Source organism: Callithrix jacchus, chromosome 5, assembly GCF_049354715.1.
Source record: "Callithrix jacchus isolate 240 chromosome 5, calJac240_pri, whole genome shotgun sequence".
NCBI classification, from domain to species: Eukaryota; Metazoa; Chordata; class Mammalia; order Primates; family Cebidae; genus Callithrix; species Callithrix jacchus.
This window is the reverse complement of record NC_133506.1, coordinates 18872679-18893593: the sequence shown is the minus strand read 5'-3', so window position 1 is coordinate 18893593 and position 20915 is coordinate 18872679.

The following is a 20915-nucleotide window of genomic DNA, read 5'->3' as shown; positions in this document are numbered from 1 at the left end:
TTTGTTTTGAGATGGGGTCTCCCTCTGTCACCAGGCTGGAGTGCAGTGGCTCCATCTTGGCTGACTACAATCTCCGCCTCCAGGGTTTAAGTGATTCCCCTGCCTCAGCCTCCTGAGTAGCTGGGACTATGGACACGCACAACCATGACAGGCTATTTATTTTCATTTTTTATTTTTGTATTTTAGTAGAGATGTGGTTTCACCATGTTGGCCAGGATGGTCTCGATCTTCTAATCTTGTGATCCCCCCTCCTCAGCCTCCTAAAGTGCTGAGATTTCAGGCATGAGCCACTGCACCAGGCCTGCCAGTATTTCAATTATTTTCTAGGGAAAAGGGTTTGCCAAGGTCCTCATTCTACTGTTTCAGCTAGAAAATCTAAACTTAGATATCTCAGAGTAAAATATTCATGCTATTAATCCTTGTGCTTAGTTTACTTAATAAATGGCTTAATGAATATAAAGTGCTTAGAAGAGTTTTGGGCCTATATAGGTAAATATGATTAGCATATGAGTGATGAATGTTAGCTATTATTATTCTTTATCTTTTTTCCTCCCCTAAAGTGGCTACTACTCTCTTCTGCTTCCATTTGGAGCACAGTGAATAGACTATTTGAAGCTACAATGCTATGAAGCCATTGATAGCTGAGAAAAGCATTTAAAATATATTTTCACACATTTACCACCATAACTACAACCAGTGCAGAGGGCTTTAAACTCTAAGGTAGCATGCTGCAGATGAATAGATTCTACTCAAACCTGGGCATAAAAGGAGGCCTAGTTCTAAACAGTGAATGGAGAGAAACGTAGCGTAAAAACCAAGGTATTAACTCATACTTAGGATCCCTTTCTTCTTCCATTTAACATTTCTAAGTAAAAAGAAAGTTACTTTACCCTTAAAAACCTAATGGAGGAGAAAAAAATACTCTTTCCATTTTAGTTTGTAAGCTGTATTTCTGGGGACTGTTCGTAGTCAAGTAGCTAATGAGAGTGTACTCTGATTCTAAGTGAGATACGTAGGAAGAAATTGGGGGCCTCCTGACAATGGCATTTTACCTACATCTTCTCATTGGAAAACAACCCCCAGTCTACATAGAATACAAAAGTGTGAAGCAGACTAGTGAATCCTTTGGGGAGAGACTCTTGTGGGAGTTGGCTATCTATGTCCTGGAGCAGAATGTAGAAGGAGAATATTCTAATTTTTCAAAGAATAAAAATTACCTGAAATAATAGCAGCTCTTGATAATCAATTGACCTAAAATCTCTGGAGGCTAGATCTAGTAGTCTTAAAGAGCATGTCAGAGAAGGCTGGGTGCTTATATTTATCAGTGAAATGGAAGACTCACTTTAGGCTGACACTGGCATTTGGATATGAAAGAGGCAAGGTTGACAAAATCAGGGGCCATGCAGGCAAACACCAATTTGCATGATGGATTTTTATTTTATTTTTAATTAGGGAGAAGCAAAAAGGTGGCTTTTTACAAGGTTGTTAAGAGAGAAGGGGCAGGCCAAGGCAGTCCGTTGACTCAGATGCCCTGCGCAAGTGTTCAGGGGCCCAAGTTTGGGAACAGAGCATGCCCACCATCTGCAGACTGCAGAGGTTCCAGTGAGTGAAAGCTGAGTGGCTCCAAGGTTTGAATCTTCTGAAGCTCAAGGAGGAAAACCCAAACAAAAATTCCTCCACCAAACTCTAGTCAGGCTCCTTTGAGCCTTCCTCTCAACTAGGTCTAACCTTGGCTTATAAATTTGAGCAAATACTAGCATAGTTTCTTACAGCTTAAGGCCACATCCCTAAATGACCCTACCACTCTTTAAAGTGTCTGTCTGCCTGGGAAAACTCAAGGCTGCCAAAGAAGATTCACTGTTTGTTTCAGCTGACACGCAAGGATAGGGCCTCTGACTTCTAGTCCCAGTGGGAGGATAGAATTCTAACTTTGATTAATTGCTGGCTGGCAGACACAACTGGCCTAATAACATTTCAACTGACTACCTCTTTGTAGTTTTTCACTTCTCTGACTCTACTATTCTCCCCCACCACCATTTCCCTCCTCCGTATTCCCTGATTCTTTCTTTAAAACATGCATTCACATCTGAAAAAATGGAAGTTGAGTTCAGTCATGCTGTACTCTTTTCTCTATTGCAACACTTACTACTGATTAAAATCTGTCTTTACCACTTTAAGTAGAGCCCTGTGTTGTTCATCTTTGACATTCCCCCAGCAGTGTTGTCACTGAATTACAGTGGACAATGGCAGCAGCTGTTCTCAGGTAGAGTCCCTCAACTAGGAGGGTTTGTGGTGTGTGAGTTTGAGACCTACCCCTAAGGAATCCTGGAAATAACTGTGTGAAGCTTAAGGAAGGACTTGAGGACCTACATTTGTCCTCTTGCTGTTATGCTCCAATCAGGAAAATTACAGTGAATATGATTGCTTTAATGTCTGTAATGAGGATCGAAGACACTGTAATAATCTTCATTTATTAAGCAACCCCTACATGCCCAGCAATGCAATATATTCTTGTCTATGGTGCTTAAAGCAATTCTTTGAGGTTGTTTTCACTCTCTCCATTTAATAGATTAAAAAGTATGGCAAAAAAAAAAAAAAAAAAAAAAGGGAGGGAGCAACTTTCCTAAGAACACACACATGGTATTTGGCAGAATCAAAACTGGAACTCAGGTCTTCTTCATCCAAAATATAATTCTCATATCAGTTCACCCTGTCTCATGCCATCTGTAGAAGCATATTTCCTATCTATACCTTCAAAATGTCTGAACCTTAATTTTGAGCAAGTAGAAAAGGCTAATACAGCAACAACAACAAACTTCAAAGAAATAGGCAAATATTAATAAATAGTAAAAGGCATTTCTACTCTTAGCATGTTACTGGGTCCTACACAATAACAATGTGCAACCTGGGAGAATGGAAAGCTGCCTTCATGCAAAGGGCACAAAGAGTGCAAAATAAACGACTCATAAGGCTATTCATGTGATAATATACAGTGTGGAGCTGAAGCGACAACTGCCTCCTGTTCATTTACTCAAGCTGGTGAAGGAAAATCACTTTCCAACCTGAAATGCAGATAATTGCTTGTGTGAGGCTTCATTTAGAAAGAAAAGCATTGTTGAAGCTGGAATTGTTTCAGTGAAAAGATGGTCAGCGTTGGAACAATTTGGGTGAAATTTGTGGAGTGGATGAAGAAGAAAGAGGAGGATGAAGAGGAGGACAAGCAGGAGGAGAAGGCAGTGGAGGCCAATTAGGTTTAAATATAAATTAAACCAATTCCTGCCAGCTAGAATAAGTGCAGAATTGCTCAACAAATTAGCCAGCAGGATGTTTCCATTCCAATCAAGATCATGCTGGTACATGAGAGGGGCTAATTTTTTGGATTAACAATTTTTATTGAAAATTTTCTTTCTCAAGGATCTGGGCCCAGACAGGTTAGCTAATTTATGAAGTTGATTTCCTAAGATGTTATAACTTTAGTGCTGAGAATGATAGTGAGGCCTACTGTTAGTAGACTGAGTTTTGTCCCCTGTAAATTCGTATGTTGAAATTCTAACCCCCAAAGTAACGTATTTGGAGATAGGCCCTGTAAGGAGGTAATTAAGGTTAAATGAGGTCATGCAGGTGATGCCCTAATCCAATACAATTGGTGTCTTAATAAAAAAAGGAAGAAACATCCGCATTCTCTCTCTCTCTTCCTCTCTCTGCACATGCACAGAGGTAAGACCGTATGAGGACACAATGAGAAGATGGCTCTTTGCAAGCCAGGTAAAGAACAAGCCCTTACTAAAAACCAACTATGCTGGTATTGTGATCTTGAACTTCTAGCCTCTAGACTGTGAGAAAATAAATGTCAGTGTGTAACCTGGTCTGTGGTATTTTGTTTTGGCAGCCTGGGAAGATTCATATGGGTACATAGCAATAATTTTCAAATTTGGGTGTGGCTATTTCGTGTGCCTTTTGGTATTTTGTTATTGTCCTTCAGTCGTTTGTGTATCCGTAGATATTGTTTCCAGATAAGTGAGTAACCACAGAGACTCCCAAGTTGTAACTACCTTTGAGTGAATTTTAAAATGAACAATGTGAATTGTCTTTAAGTGCCTTTCTCCTCTCCATTTAAATTTTCTTTGCATACGATTTACATTGACCTGTTTTCTATCTGTCTTACTTTTCCTTCAACCATACATAGTTTTGTTACTTTTAAAGTTTCCATTTAAATACCACTTAAAAGTATTTTTACAAGGACTTTGCAATATCACAGGAAGAGTTTTGGCCTTTTAATTCTGGATGACTTTCACATTCATCCAGGAAGGACAGGTGATCTGAGGAAAGCGCAGATGAAAGGCACCCAGTTTCCAAGTTTTCCACAACTCACTAAAGATGCGGATGAAACAAAATTGTCCCCAGGTGTCTACCACTAGGCCATCCATTCTTTCAATGTAGTTTTTAAGCACTGATACTGAGTAAGTTCACAGGCATGCAGCAAGCAACATATGCAATCTCCAAAGTACTCATTTAATCCATGTTATGGCAACCCCTCCCGACCCCTTATTTTCCCTAACCCTGCTCCTCTGTGAACTCGTTAAGGGAAGAGACCCTATGTCTTCTTACCTTATCTTAGTGTCTCCAGTATATCACACTTATGCCACACTCCAAAATATATGTTGAGTTGCATTGAAGGCCACTTGAACTAATTAATACTTATTGTCCCGTAAAAACTGGATTCAAGAATGAAACTATAACAGAATTATAGCTATTTTACCATAAATGCATTTTAGAGTCACTCACTGAGACCCAAAGAATATATTCATTTCCTTAGAAAACAGTGCACCTCTACAATTTCGTGACAAGTCCTTCAAACAAAAGAAAGGAAAGAGGATCAATTTAGCCAGACAATAAAAATTAAGTTACTTCTATTTTGACTAAAGAAAGCATCTTCTTTTATGGGAGAATTTCAAAACTGCAAATTACAATTTAAAATGATAGCTGAAGGGCATAATCTACAGGAAGGCAATTTTTGTAAGATATATTAAACTTGAACTTTTCTATTATATTTGATGAGATGTAGAATCATAGCATTTTAAAACTTGAAATAAAAAAGGGGCCTTGGAGAGTTCCCATTGAAAACCAAATCACATGCACACATACAATATCTCTTTTCCATGTGTAAAAATGGAAATTTGCTTCTGAAAGATGGAGTGGCATTTCCCCCAGAGGTCTCTTTTCCAAGTGGTTTTCAAATAAAGACACAGATAATAAAAATTTCTGTTCTCTTAATATATGGTTAGCGCGCACACACACACACACACACACACATTCACATCACAGTGTAAACAAAAAAAGCAGGCACCCATCATCTGCTAAAGATATTACATGTTGCCATGATACCTCACAGGTTTGCTAAGTGGCTTGTCCACCTGGGAGAAGCCTTCCATTACTAGTCTTAGGAGTCTCAACATTTTATTATATTCAAGGTTCTTGTTAGAGTATAGTCATCAATAATGTATTGTGCATTTCAAAATAACCAAGCGAGTAGATTTCAAATGTATTACCCCCAAAAATGTCAAGTGAGACAGTAGCTATGTTAACTAGCTTGATTGAATCACATCATCATAAACATTTGCCAAAACATCACATTAAGCTCCGTAAATGCATACAATTTTGATTTGTAAATTTAAAACAATACAACTTCTAAGAAGAAAAAAAAAATGACCCTTGTATGAGTCTTCTTATTCCCTAATCAGCTGAGCTAATCCACGATACTAGACAGCAGATTCTGGTAGCGGTTGAGAGGGAAGTGACAGGAAGGAAACACAAGAAAGTTCCTGGGCTGCTTAACATTCTGCTTATTGATCAGGGTGTTAGGTATATGGGTATGCTCACTTAAAAAAATTATTATATAATTTGCTTACAAATCCATTATAATTCTTTCACTTTCAGTATGTAGATTATATTTCAGTAAAAGTTATCAGAAATTTTAGATCTCTTTTATAACGGATGAGAGAGGCATAAATTGGGGGAACTGGTCCGAACGTTGATGAGAGGATCATCACATTCTATATGATCACTGTATCCAAAAAGAGCTGAGAGGTCAAGGTGAGTCTGACCCCTATGCTTAAATGTCAGTGCCTTCTTTTAACCCCTTGATTTTCAGTTTTTGCTTTTGGAGATAATTGAATCCAGTAGCTGATGCCAGGGAGCCCCAATACTTGAATCAGCATTTGCTTGGACAAGGACCTTTTATTGTCCTCTTTTAATTGTGTGCATGCCCTTTGCCACCAACATGGACAATGCACATTTTAGTTAAAAGCCTCCCAGGTTATGAGTAAACAGGGTGCTTACACAGGCTAGGACGCAGATCAGCAGGATTCTTTAGTTTAAATAGAAAGCAGAATCTGAATGAATTACTTTGTTCTTCCACAAAGAACAACATTGTTCTCATGTAGGCATCGATTTATTCATCAATCAGTCACAGGGCATCTACTATACTCCAGGCACTGTTGTAAATGCTGGAGACAGAAAAAAAAAAAAAAAAAAAACAACCAAAAAAAAAAACCCACATGTAATCCCTGTCCTCATGGAACTAATAATCTAGCCAGGAAGTCAACCCATTTAACATATCTAAAATGATGTCTGTATAGTAAAAGTGAATTACATAAAAGGCCTTGGAACCATAGAAAAAAATGAGTAATTGATCTTTTCCCGGATCAAAGGAGACTTGAGTGAGAGGGTAACAATTGTGCTTGGTTGTAGTGAATAAAGTAGAGCTTTCAAAGAGAAAAAGAGGAATGGGGAGTCCCGCCTGAGGGAACAGACTCTGCAAAGTCAGCACTGTGAAAGTGTGTGTGCTGTCCACAGACCCCTGACCACTGATAGAGTGCTTGTGTTACAGACCACAGAGTCTTAGGCTCCCCATGAATGGAAATTAACATGGGGGGTCAAGTGGATTTCCCAGACAGGTCTCTCATTCATGTGGGAAGGGAGACAGCAGAGGCACAAAGATTTTTAGGCTGGCTCCCTCAGAAGGGTCAGCAGGTAGGGATATATATATATATATATATATATATATATATATATATATATATATATTTTTTGGCAAAGCATGGGAATTGACATCAGGGGGTAGGTATGCAGACTGGGCTGGAAAAAACGTGTGGAGTAGGGTGTAAGGGCTGCATATCTGATTGCGATGGTTATCTTCAGTGATGGGCCACCTGGTGGTCTGGCCAACAGCAACAAGGCTGTAAATCAGTTGTTCAGCATTCCTTCTCAAGGTGGGACACTCCACAACCTTTGTTCAATTTTGGATCTCTTAAGACTAGTTTCTGGAATTCTTCATGTAAAAGGCATGGTTAAACATTATGGGAGTACAAAACAATAATACAGAATGGCTATTTTCTTTGCATGACTGTTAATGGCTGTGGCATCACTGAAGTAGTGGTGTGGGTTTTGTGACCAGTGGAAATGCGTGAAAAAATGCTCTATTGGGGATGAGCTGAAGCCAAGCCCCACTCCTACTGTGTCTCACTTGGAAGGAAGGGAAGGAATGAGGGACAGCCAGATATTTCAGGCTGGATTATAAAAGTATACAAGACACTGTTGGTGCCCACCTTGGTCCCCTTTGCCTGGCCAGTGTGGCTCATGGCTTCCTCCTTCTCCAGAGAATTCCCCTTGGTCTGTAGGAGCCACCTTACCCAGAGCTGCCTGAGAGAATAGAGCTCTCACCTCCTGGGGTAATCTGCAGCCAATAGCTGTCTGATCTGGAGATAAAAGCCTGTTGCCTTATAGTAGAACGATTTATAGTCCTTTGCATGCACACGAATGTTCATTGCAGCACTGTTTACAATAGCAAAGACCTGGAATCAACCCAAATGCCCATCGATGATAGACTGGACAGGGAAAATATGGCACATATACACCATGGAATATTATGCAGCATTAAAAAACGATGAGTTTGTGTCCTTTGTAGGGACATGGTTGAACCTGGAGAACATCATTCTCAGCAAACTGACACAAGAACAGAAAATGAAATACTGAATGTTCTCACTCGTAGGTGGGTGTTGAACAATGAGAACACATGGACACAGGGAGAGGAGCACTACACACTGGGGTCTGTTGGGGGGAATAGGGGAGGGACAGCGGGGGGTGGGGAGTTGGGGAGAGATACCATGGGGAGAAATGCCAGATATAGGTGAAGGGGAGGAAAGCAGCAAATCACACTGCCACGTGTGTACCTATGCAACTATCTTACATGTTCTTCACATGTACCCCAAAACCTAAAATGCAATAAAAATAAATAAATAAATAAATAAAAGCCTGTTGCTTGCTTTAAGATGAGGCCTGTGCTGTTTATGCTCTGTGGCTTCTCATGGGATAAGGCAGAGCCTAGACTTCAGCTGATTCCACACCTTTGCTTGGCCTCTTCTGCCTGTTTTTCCTGCTTCCCTCAATTCCTCTCATCTGAGAGCCTGCCTCACTAAATTATAGGCATGAGAATCCCTGTCTCATGCTCTGCTTTTAGGGAGGCTGACCTAAGACTTTAATTTTCATTCTATAAGTAACAGGAAGCCACTGAAGATTTTGAATCCATGGAGTGACTCAATCAGAACTGCATTTTGTGAAGTTAACACTATTGTAATTTTGAATATGAATTTGAGAAGAAGTCCTCTGGTTTATTTTTAATGTAAGAACACACTGCTTTTAGACATTGCTCTCATATAACTTCTTGCTGCCAAATTTGAGGTGTGTGTTTCTAATTCTGTGAGGAGAATGTGATTGCATCTGGGGAAAACAGAAGGAAAGTTTACCTGCTTATTTTATTGTAATTGCACTCCAGAATTGTTTGCTGATAGACATTCTATCATGTTTCTTATACCAGTAATTACTATTCATTTCTATGTGTTTTGTTTTAAAAGGGTTTTTATCCTTATAGTTCATTATTTCACAATATTATTAGAAGTGGAGCTTTAATTGTCCCCAGGTTCGTTGATCATGAACCAGTAAAGGTGAACATCATTTATGACCCTGCCGGAGATTACTCTAACAATCTCCAGCTTTCTTTCTTTCCTTCCTCCAGCTTTCTTTCTTTCCTTCCCTCCCTTCCTCCCTCTTTCCCTCCCTGCCTCCCTCCCTCCCTTTCTTCCTTCTTCCCTTCCTTCCTTCCTTCTTCCCTTCCTTCTGAAACCAAAAATAAAATTCTAAGCCCCCCAACAATCTTAACAGACCCCTCCTCTCAGCCAAGAGCATTTCAAAGTTAATCTGAAAAACTAGTTCAGGCCACTATGGGAAGAGGGGTTTGATACGCCACATTATACCCTCCTCCCTTTTGGAATTCAGGAAAAGTCCACCAGCATTAACATGAATACAGACCTTAAGTCAGATAAGAAACATTTACAATCTAGTCTCTCTGAAGCTTGCCACCAGGAGGCTTCATCTGCATGATAAAACTTTGGTCTCCACAACCCCTTCTTCATAAACCAGATATTACTTTCTATTTATTCCAGATCTTTAAATAATAACTTTCAACCAATTGCTAATCAGAAAATCTTTAAATCTACCTATGACCTGGAAGCCCCGCTTCAAGTTGTCCCGCCTTTCCAGATTGAACCAATGTACATCTTACATGTATTAATTTATGTATGAAGTCTTCCGAAAATGCATAAAAGCAAACTAAACCCCACCCACCTTGGGGAAATGTTGTCAGGACCCACTGAGATGTGTTAGTGTTGTGTTCTTAACTTTGGCAAAATAAACTTTCTCAGTTAATTGAAAGTTACTCTCTCAGATACTTTTGGGTTCATACTTTCCTCCCTCCTTCCCTCCCTCCCTTTCTTCTTTCCTTCCTTCCTCTTTTCATCCTTCAGATAACTCAATATGTTAAATATATAACAATTAGCCTTCTACCACTTAGAATAATTGGCTCTTACATATTGTTGTGTAAAATTTCAGTTTTGATAATGTTGACCTTTATGAATAAAATATGCACATTTTCATCCAACACGTACTGGGGTGATTGTAGATGTTTGCTGTAGATTGTTATTCTACTCACTGCAAATATAATTGCCTTTCCAAAACTGTAACTCTGGTCTTGATCACTGGCATGTGAGAGGGAGAAATTTATGTATCTATATAATTTCTTAGTCACAGAGGAAGGGAATAAATCTTTTTTTTTTTTTTGAGGCAGGGTTTCACTCTTCTTTCCCAGGCTGGAGTGCAATGGTGTGATCTCAGTTCACTGCAACCTTCACCTCCTGGGTTCAAGCAATTCTTCTGCCTCAGTCTCCTGAGTAGCTGGAATTACAGGCATGCACCACCACGCTGAGCTAATTTTTTTTTTTTTTTTTTTTTTTTTTTTTTTTTTTTTTTTTTTTTTTAGTAGAGATGGGGTTTCTCCATGTTGGTCAGGCTGGTCTCAAACTGCCAACCTCAGGTAATCCACCCATCTCAGCCTCTCAAAGTGCTGGGATTACAGGCGTGAGTCATTGCGCCCAGCTGAAAATAAATCTTTAACATATTGCATACGCAAGAAAGTCATTGCAAACTTCAAATGAAGAAATACTCATTAAAAATAAAGATGTTATGCTCTCCTTTTATTTTTACCTGAGGAAATTCCACTTGACCTTCAAAGCTAAGTTGAAATTTCTTTCCTTTATGAGAGGATGATGAGGAAGGTAATGTTTATTCCTGTTTTTCTGATCCAGAAGCCAACTCTTTCTCTGAATTCCTGTAAAATTTAGTTCAGCCCCTTTTAAATTTTCATCCAATACACTCTTGGATTATAACTACATAAACATATTGTATCAATTAGCTAACACAGCATAACAAACACCCCAAAACACAGTGGCTTAAAATAATAAAAATGAATCATCCCTTCTAACGCTATAGATTGGCTGGGTGGTTCTCTCTTATCTGGGCTTGCAGATGTGTTTGACGTCAGCTGCAGATTAGGAGCTGATTCTGCTCTTCATTTGGGGCTGTCTCACATTTCTGAGGCTCAGAGGTTTTAGGTGGCTTAGAATAGCCAGGAGGCTAGTGGGTTGCCTTCTGTTTGGTCTCTGTGGTCTAACCAGTTAGGCTGGGCTTGCTTACATGACAGCTGGACAGGCTTCTGATAGCCTAAGTATGCAAAGCTGCTGGAGGCCTGGGCTTGAAACCTCTACCTTCTATTAGTGGAAGCAAAGCACAAGGCAGACCAGGTGCAAGGAGAAAGAAATGGGCTCTACCTTTTAGTGGGAGGAATTGCAAAACCACATTACAATTAACATAGTTCGGAGAAGGGTGGCGAATTGGAGGCTTTTTGCAATAATGAATATTATACATCTATATGTTGTATACATGTTTGCTTTCTGTGTGTCTAAAACCTTCTTGAAGATAGATAGTATTTTATCGGCTTGAATTCTAGCATGAACAGTGGTGTTTCAAATTATACCAAAACACAGCATCTCTTCCCCTTTTCTTCCCCTGATAATAGCTCTTTGCTCTCCCTTTGGCATGCTCCCCTACACTTAACCCAAATCATGAGTCACAGAACCAGAATAAGATTCAGGCTGTGACAATGAGACTCTTTCTTTTGAAAATTCAATCTAGCAGTCCGTATAAGGAGGATATGTATCAAAGTTGAGGTTCACTGGCTTCTTGAAACCTGTTCTTTTAAAGCTTCATTATTGGGAACTTTTCAGTATCCTTCAGTCTATATTCTTTTTTTGTTTTTCTTGAAGTAAAATGTCTGTCATAAGGACCTTGCACACTTCCAACTTTCAAAAGTGTGTTGAGTGACAGAATGAAGGCAAGAATCCTAAAATCCCTGACCATCTTTATCATGTAAGAGTAGTTGGAATGTGGTCTCCTAGAGTATGAATTCTGGTTTGATCTGCTCTGTAGCCATTCTCCAGGAACTGACCCTTCCCTTGTCCACAAGGTTAGTGGGGAGCCAACAAATTAGTCCAAGGACGCCTTAACTCAGTGTCAAAGTACAGTTGATAAGAGTGACCAGTAAGTCCCCAAAATTTGTGAGAAGGGGACTGAAGGAAACCAAAATATTTCACCCCAAAATATTCTTTGACATATTTCAAGATTGCCTCTCAGAGGCCTGGAAATACAAGAATGGCTGAAAAGCTATCTTTTGTTGGGGAGATTTGCATCTTTAGGAAAAATCTGCATGGATGCAGCATGGCTTTCTCTGAGGCTGTCCCTTGTCCAGATCTAGGAAAGGTTAACTGAGTGTCTGACATCTTTAAAAGTCTAAAAGAAACATTTGCCATCTATTCTCTCGGAAGGCACTGCCTGCGAGGTTTCATCTGTATAACAAGGCCCCCGTCACTAGCCAGACCTCTTATCTTCCTCCTGTAACTTGTCTTACCACCATAACTGAATTTACCACCATAACCTGTTTCTGGCCATGCTGAGTCCCCATTCTCTCTGTAACCTCAAGATTGCATAAAACCATCAACCATCTAGCCATTTCCTTGAGATCTCGTATTTTTTAAAACTCTTGTGCATATTAATAATAAATTTGTATGCCTTTCACCTGTTAATCTGCCTTTTGTCAACTGAGTTTTCAGCAAAACTTCAGCAGGCACAAGGGCCATTTCCCCTCGGTCCCTATAAGATCAAGACAGTCAGTGATTTGAAAACATACAATGTTATATTTGCATGCTGTGGAGTATATTTCCAGCCAAGGACAGCGATTTGTTTTGTGAAAGGTATGAAAAGATATGAAGTCACCTCTCTAAGCTTCAATTTTTACATCTGTAAAATGTAAAAAACAAATCTCCATCCCAGTGCTGTTTAAAATACTAAATGTGGTGGTGAGCATCCCTGCCACTTAGGAAGCTGAGGTAGGAGGCTCACTCGAGGCCACAAATTCAAGGCTGTAGACTGCAGTGATCTTACCTGAGAATAGTCACTGCACTCCAACCTGGGCAACACAGATATATCCTATCTCTAAAAAAATAACAAAGATATTGAATGTGGTATTGAGAATGAAGTATGCCATAGTAATATGCAGTTTCTTTCTTCTTATGTTTCCATATGGATCTTCTTTCATCAAATATTTAATCTGGGAGTTAATCATTTTTATAACAGATCCCATATAAAACTTCTATTACGTGCCAAGAAGTTTGTTATAATTCCTTTTTTTTTTTTTTGAGATGGAGTTTCACTCTTGTTACCCAGGCTGGAATGCAATGGTGCGTTCTCGGCTCACCACAACCTCTGCCTCCTGGATTCAGGCAATTCTCCTGCCTCAGCCTCCCATGTAGCTGGGATTACAGGCACGCACCACCATGCCCAGAGACAGGGTTTCACCATGTTGACCAGGATGGTCTCGATCTCTTGACCTCATGATCCACCTGTCTCGGCCTCCCAAAGTGCTGGGATTACAGGCTTGAACCACCGCGCCCGGCCTATAATTCTTATTTGGCAAGAATAACACTGAATTCTTATTTCAAGGATATAGGAACAAACAAACTCAATTTCTTCTAAACTTTCACAACACAACACAGAACACTTCTGTGACCAAATGTATGAGTGTTTCTCCCTACACACCAAGCAAGCAATTATTTTCTGCTGCAGACACCAGCTGAATCTCCTCTAATTCAATTAAATTCTGATGCTAAGGGCTCAGCCCCACAAGACTGCCTCCCACTTCAGTCATCAGTTGCAATTCCCAGGTTCCAGAACTTCTGACTAACTGGATGTAAGTCAGGGTTCCCTGACTCCCCAGTTCTATTAATTTGCTAAGATGGCTCCTAGAACAATTACTTACATTTACCAGATTATTATAAAGAATATATTACAAAGACGAAGAGATACACAGGGCAAAGGAGGTGGGAAGGGGCATGAAGCTTCCATGCCCTCTCTGGGGGCGCCACCCTCCAGGACCTCCATATGTTCAGGTGTTTGGAAGGCCCTAAAACCCAGTCTTTCTGGTTTTTTGAATGGAAGTTTCATTATGTAGGCATATTAATTAGATCATTGGCCATTAGCGATCAGCTTAACCTTCAGCCTTTCTCTGCTCTCCTGAGGTTGGAGTGTGGGGCTCAAAGACCCAACTCTCTAACCCTGCCTTGGTCTTTCTGGTAACCAACCCCCATCCTGAAGCTCTCTGGGGACCACCGGTCCCCAGTCATCTTATTGGCATATAAAAAGACATTCACTGTTCTGGAGATTTTGAGGATTTTAGAAGCTATATTTCAGAAAACTAGGACAAAGATCAAATACAGTTGTTTCTGTCTCTTTCTGTATCCATGGGGAATTGCTTCTAGGATATCCTCTTTCATACCAAAATCCACAGATGCTCATGTGTCCAATAAAAAATGGCATGTTATTTGCATTTAACTTAGGCACACTCTCTCATATACTTTAAATCATCTCTATATTATTTATGATACCTAATACAAGTGCTATGTAACTAGTTGTTATACTGTGTTGTTGAGAGAATGATGCCAAGATACAGAGTCTGTACATGTTCAGTACAGATGCAACCATCCATTTTTTGGAATATCTAGGGCTGTTTGAATCCATGAATGTGGAACCCACAGATATGGAGGGCCAACTGTATATATTTCATAGCATCACACTTACATGTCACCATTCTAAGTAATTTGTATATATTAACTGATTTAGTTTTCACAGCAATATCCTGAACAGCGTTAATGAAAGACCATGAGACTCACAGAGGAAGAAAAGGAGAATACTTTATTTTCAGTGGGAGAAACACTCCTAGCTTTTAGGGAAGTCCATAACGGCTCCAAAGTGGGAGTGAGGAGCTGCTATATATGCCTTATGTTACCAGACAGGCCCAGGTCTGTCCTGCTGGTGCACAGCAAATCAATTACTGTGACATAAGTTTTGCAAAACCGAAAAGATTTATTCACAAGGCTGCTGAGAAAGGAGGCAGGAGAACAGCTCTCAAAAAATCCGCCTCCCTGAAGTAAGGCTCAGAGATATTTAGGTTTAGTGAAGTGTGGAGGCCTTTGGCATGAGGAAAGCGATTGGCAGTGGGAAAAATGAAGTAACAGGTTTGTTTTTCCAAGCATAGTCGAGGTTCATGGCATTTCATAGGACATACGTACAGAAAATGGAGAAGTTAGCATGATCCGAGGGTGCAGCTTTCGGCCCTCTGATGTCAAAGGGCCATGTTCCAAGCACAGTGCAGGGCCAGTTGGAGGATCCATGGCCTCAACCAGTTTGAACTGGACAGGAGCTGGCCCAAGTTGCTAAATAACCACTGAAGTGGCAATTACCACGGTGACCTATACACGTTATCTATGACGCAGCCAGTGAAGGTTAAGTTGCTGTGTTCAGCAGGAAGGCCTTCAACTACTGTAGCCATCAGCTTCATGGAAAAAGGAATTGTAAAAAGTAATAAAAAGCAAGCAGGCCACAGAGACCTGATCAAATTAACCCCTCAGTTTCACTTACAGGTCAGTCTTCCACACATATTGAGCAGGGTTACAGAAATTCTATGAATATTCACTGGAGAAGTCAGGCACTTGCTCACTGGTTAAACATATCTGTTACACCCTATGTTCACTTTGGGGTGGGGTTTTAGTATTAAAATGAGGTCGAACTCTTTATGTCAAAAGGTGAACTGAGGGGTATGGAGACAATTTGTGTGTAGCCTTCGCAAAGGGGCTCAAATTGGCTTAAGGTCTGCAGCCATTCATCAACAATGAGTGCTTATAAGACTGGTCCTCTGTGTAATCAGAGCTGTGGCAGGACCACAAGGTTGTTGTCCCCGGCTTCAGGCTGGTCTATCAATTTTGCTTCAGAAATTTTCCAGTTGTAGTTGTTTCAGCAATGCTTTTCAGGAGCTGGCTTCTGCTTAATCACAGGAAAAACTTCATAGCAATGAAAACACTGGGGTACATGATTGATTCCTCATCCTGTTACCCAGGATATTATGGGGGTTTTTGTGTCTCGTTTTGGCCACGAGTTATCCATTTCTTCTCTCTTGTTAGTGTATATTTTCGCAAAAGATATTTTTACATTTTTATAGATGAGGAAACCAACCAAGACCCTGGGTCAAGACACGTTCAGCCCAGTCTCTTATATCTCTTTCACTTAGATTGCTTGCTTGGTGCTTCCTTCCTCTGAGCTGTTTTTGCTCAGGGCAAAAACAATGATATCTCTATGGCCCTCAGGGTAAACGGATAAAGCTGGAGGTGACTGACTGGACATTGGGGCTGTGCTTGGCTCACACTCCACCCAGGATCCCCTTGGGACTGAGAGTATGAGTATTTCAAGTGTCCATCTGCAGAGATACAAAGACACACCCTTTTGGGTAACTTTAGAATCATTTTTTCTTTGAGACAAGGTCTGTGTTGGAAACAGACGCTCAGTGCCGCAAAGAAAAATCAGCACCGAGACAAAGGATTTTTCAACAATGCAATTTTTACTTCCTGGACTGCAGGAAGGGTACTCTCGCTAGCCATCTTGCCACAAGAGTACAATGAACAAAGGAAAGCAGACATATTTATTCCTTATGCATTTGGGGTCATCCTTACTGCTGTGTCTGATCTCTGTTGGCTGGAGTCAGACCTTACAATCTAAACTAAAACCTGATTAGCTAATAAGTTAAAACTTTTCTAAACAGGAAAAATCAGTGGAGAGCTGGGACATACCTGTGAGCACATCCAGCACAGATATCTTGGTTAAGTACCAGGACATAGAATGTACTATGTGCCTGTAAGCATGGCATGTCTAACAGCTACATAGGATGGGGCTTAACGAAGAGTTATTAGCACACTTATGATTTATTCTTCAATAAGAAAAGAAACTTTAAAGATAAACTTTTTAAATTCCCACAGTCTGACTCTGTCAACCAGGTTGGAGTGCAATGGCATGATCTTGGCTCACTGCAACCTCTGTCTTCCAGGTTCAAGTAATCTTCCCACCTCAGCCTCCTAAGTAGCTGGTACCATAGGCATGTGTCACCATGCCCAAGCTAAGTTTTTACATTTTTGGTACAGACGTGGTTTCGCCATTTTGCCTAATGTGGTCTCAAACTCCTGAGTTCAGGCAATCCACCCACCTTGGCCTCCCCAAGTGCTGGCATTACAGGTGTGAGCCACAGCTCCCAGCCTAAAATGATTCTTGACAACAAAGATTGGGGCAGTAAAATAATTTTTCTCGTATATACTCATGCTCAGATAACCAGAACACACAACATTCTCCTGTTGCCCCAGCAAATGGACAAGAGGCAAAGTACATTGTTCTACAGCATTATGACATTTTACAAATCTAGGCTGATTCTACTTGTCAAATTACTTCTTGACTGTGAGCAATTCCCTTTGAGTCCTTTTCTGATATAATGGATAAATGCTTGAGTTTCTAGATTCTAGATTAGCAATAAAGTTGTTTTAGAATCCATTCTTCCATTTCTTTACCTATTTTTTACTTTTTTTTTTAAACTGAGAGGAAGGATTCCCATAAGAGAACAAAATATTCTTGATATGCAGCAGATGTTTGATTCTGAAATAAAAGTGTTTCGCCCAGGACTGGTGGAGAAAAGACTTTGCCAGCCTAAGTTTTTGCCATGCCTATGAAAGAGAAATATACCTGTAGCTTTATTACTGCAGAGATGGGTTATGTTTTAAAATATGTAACTAATCATCTCTATAAGAAAATTCTAATGGAAGGGAATGGCAATAGAACTGTATGCAATTACAATTCAAGCCAGCAAATTAGTCATCGATGAAGAGAGAAAGAAAGAAACCCGTCAAATATTTAGAATGTACATAAAGCTGCAGTGGGAAGGTCAGAAACTTTCACAAAAGGCCTACTATGTGACAGTCACAATACTCCTCTAAATTTTACCAAACAGTAGAGTGATATGTATTATGACCCTATGGAAGAGATGCTGTTGGTTGCCTTGTCTCAAGGTGGGACCAACTCTGTGATGTAATTCTAGCTCCAGAGCTGTGCATAGTATCAGGCAGAAGCTTGATATTAGCTGAAACCACATGGCCTTTCTTAACACCTTCTTCTACCTAGTTTCTGATTTCTTCACTCCCTTTCTTCTGAGAGCATATTTAACAAATTGCTCGAGAATTTAACAAAATTCTCGATCTCAGGGGAATTTCTTAGGACTCTGACTTCAGATACTCAATTTTATTAACAGGATTACTGAATTTGGCAGAAGTTAGAAACTGATCAAGGATGTTTCAGATTGTACGTGGAAAACTGCTGTGAAAACCTCAGTCTTAACTTTCCCAAGTGATTTCTTAGTGTAATTTTTACTGAGAGTTTGCAACATGACTAAAACACTGTTCTTTCTCTCTCTGCCTTTCACTAAACTGAGCTGGTCACCGTGGATTGTCTTACATCTGAATTGCTGCCTTCAGGTTGTCAGTATCTCTAATTGCATGTTGAAGCCATCTCAAACTCAACATATCTAAAATGCCACCCTTTATTTTCCCCCAAATTTTTCCTTTTTGCGGTTTGCTCTATCTCAGTTGATGGCAACTTTAGCATTCCAACTGCCTGGCCAAAAATCTCAGAGGCAACCTTGATTGCTGTTGTTCTCACATGCCCTACCTCTGTTCCATTGGAGAATCAATTCTATTTCTCAACATTCAAAATATGGCTAGAATCTGACCTCTTCTCTCCACCAGCACTGTCATTACTATGGTCTGAGTTGCCATTATTTCTTGTCTGGGTTGGTGCAAAAGCCTGTTAACTGGTCCCCCTCCCTGTGCTACATACAGTTCATTCTCAACACCACAGTCAGAGCAATCCTCTTATTAGGCAGATCACTCTGCTGGCTCTCATTTCCTTCAGAGTAAAAGGCAAGGCTTAAAGCAACCTACAGGGTCCTACAAAACAGGACCTGCTCCAGCCCCACTACCTCTGTGATATGTCTCCTATGGCTCTTCCCCTTCACTCTCCGCTCCCTTTTCACTGGCCTCTTTGCTGTTCCTCAAACACACTGGGCATGCTTCTGCAGAAGAGCCTTTGCATGGATGGTTCTCTCTCCTGGGGCCACTATTTCTCAAGATATCTGTATGTCTCCCTTTTTCACCCTCTTTGAGTTTTTGCTGAAATATGAGTTTTCTATTTAAATGGCCTCAACTCCAACTAACAAATAATTTTCTTTATCATACTTTACTTTCCATTTTTTTTCTGTATCACTTGCCTTCTTCCAATATACAATGATGATTATTTGCTATTTTTAAATTTTTTTTACCCTTCCCTCCACTGGAATCTAACCTCATGACAGCAGAGTTTTTGTCTCTTTTTGGTCACTGATATAGCTTATATATGCCTATAATAATCCAGCACTTGGTAGGCACTTAATATTTGTTGAATGAATTTTGTCTGTTTTGGCTTGTGCATCAGCCTTTCGACTAAAATGGGAGCCGTATAGAATAATATTTTGAAGTTGAATGACCAGTGAAATAACAAGCAAATGTTTCAGAGTATTTGATCATACTACTGCACTCATCGAAGTGGGGAATGGCTTGTGAACACACACATACAGGTGCACTCACATGTGCACACACACACACACATACATCTCTTGTTCCTGTTATCAAGTTGTTCTCTTGTTCCTTTTACATAAACATTTTGCTTTAAGGTAATACTTCATCCTTGAAGCCTTGAAGAACTGCATCACATATCAATCAAGGATATTGTGAAAAATCTCTTTTATTTGAATAGCAGCTAAAGAAGAACACAACAGAATATCAGTTACTTAGGAAATTTCAAATGAAACACCTCAGGTGGTCTATTTTAAGATGAACTAACCATCTTAACTCATCTGAAAATTTAAAACAGTTATTATTTTCCTCTTAGGTTAGCATTTTCTATTCTGTCAAAGGACAGATTGTCATTCCTACACAATATGGAAATACACACTTCATGGAGTGCTACAAATCCACATTCCCATGGGACTAAAATGCTAATGGACTATTTTCATCTATTAGTGTAGTCCCAAATTGCTAAAAATGTGATTATACCATAATAAACCTTTTAAACTTCATAAAAAGACATGTAAGCATATATATATATATTAAAAAGGAAACAGTGGAGAGAGCCATCTCGGAGTATGACAGTGTTCACTCTGAGGGGCAGGCCTCTGGGGAATTGATACACATTTCTGGTGCCCACCTCTTCTGAAGGTTTCTACAGGATCCAGAACATTTTGTGTTTCATCAAACAAAGGTTTCAATTCCCTTGAAAGGTAATTCCTCAGTTTCTAAAATTAGGTTGCTTCCTTCAAACTTTAATATTCTTTCACCTTAAAGAAAAAAGTAATACCCTAAAGACTTAAAATATCCTATTGTGGATACTTTTCTTCTTCAGTTGCATTTTTTTCAACCACTTACATAACTGTGACGGTTGCTCTTTCATCTGTTTCCAATATATTACGTGTATAATCCTATACACGTAATATAAGTGATAGGATTGTTCTTTTGGATGAAACAAGTTCTGATTGTTTTTGGAAGGTTATAATGTCTTGGTGTCATCACCACTTTGTGACAAAGCCTGAGTGGTCCATTGGAGATCAACAGTGACGGCTGTCCCCATGAAAGTGAAATCTCTGTCTATTACTAACACAGTATTGCATCCAGAGCCTAACATGTCCCTGACTTCTCAGGCAATTGGCATTTGCCCCAAAAGAGCTTCTTTAAAAATGAGTGATCATTTACAGTTGAAGGTCATGCACCATAAATATTAAAAGTTCTGTGCTGCAGGCATGTTTCAGAGTAAATCCTGGAAGTCCTCATTTACTGGTAAGATCTTTCAAACTGCTAACGGCAGATATTTCAAACTCATCAAAGTTTTAGAAAAATAGGGTAGTTTCCTTTCTGACACCATTTCTTTTTGCAGATGCAGCATTTCACAAATGCAAAGACTTTAATCCTTGTACCAAATGAATACAGTGAGGGTGACCTTGAAAATATTGCTGAACT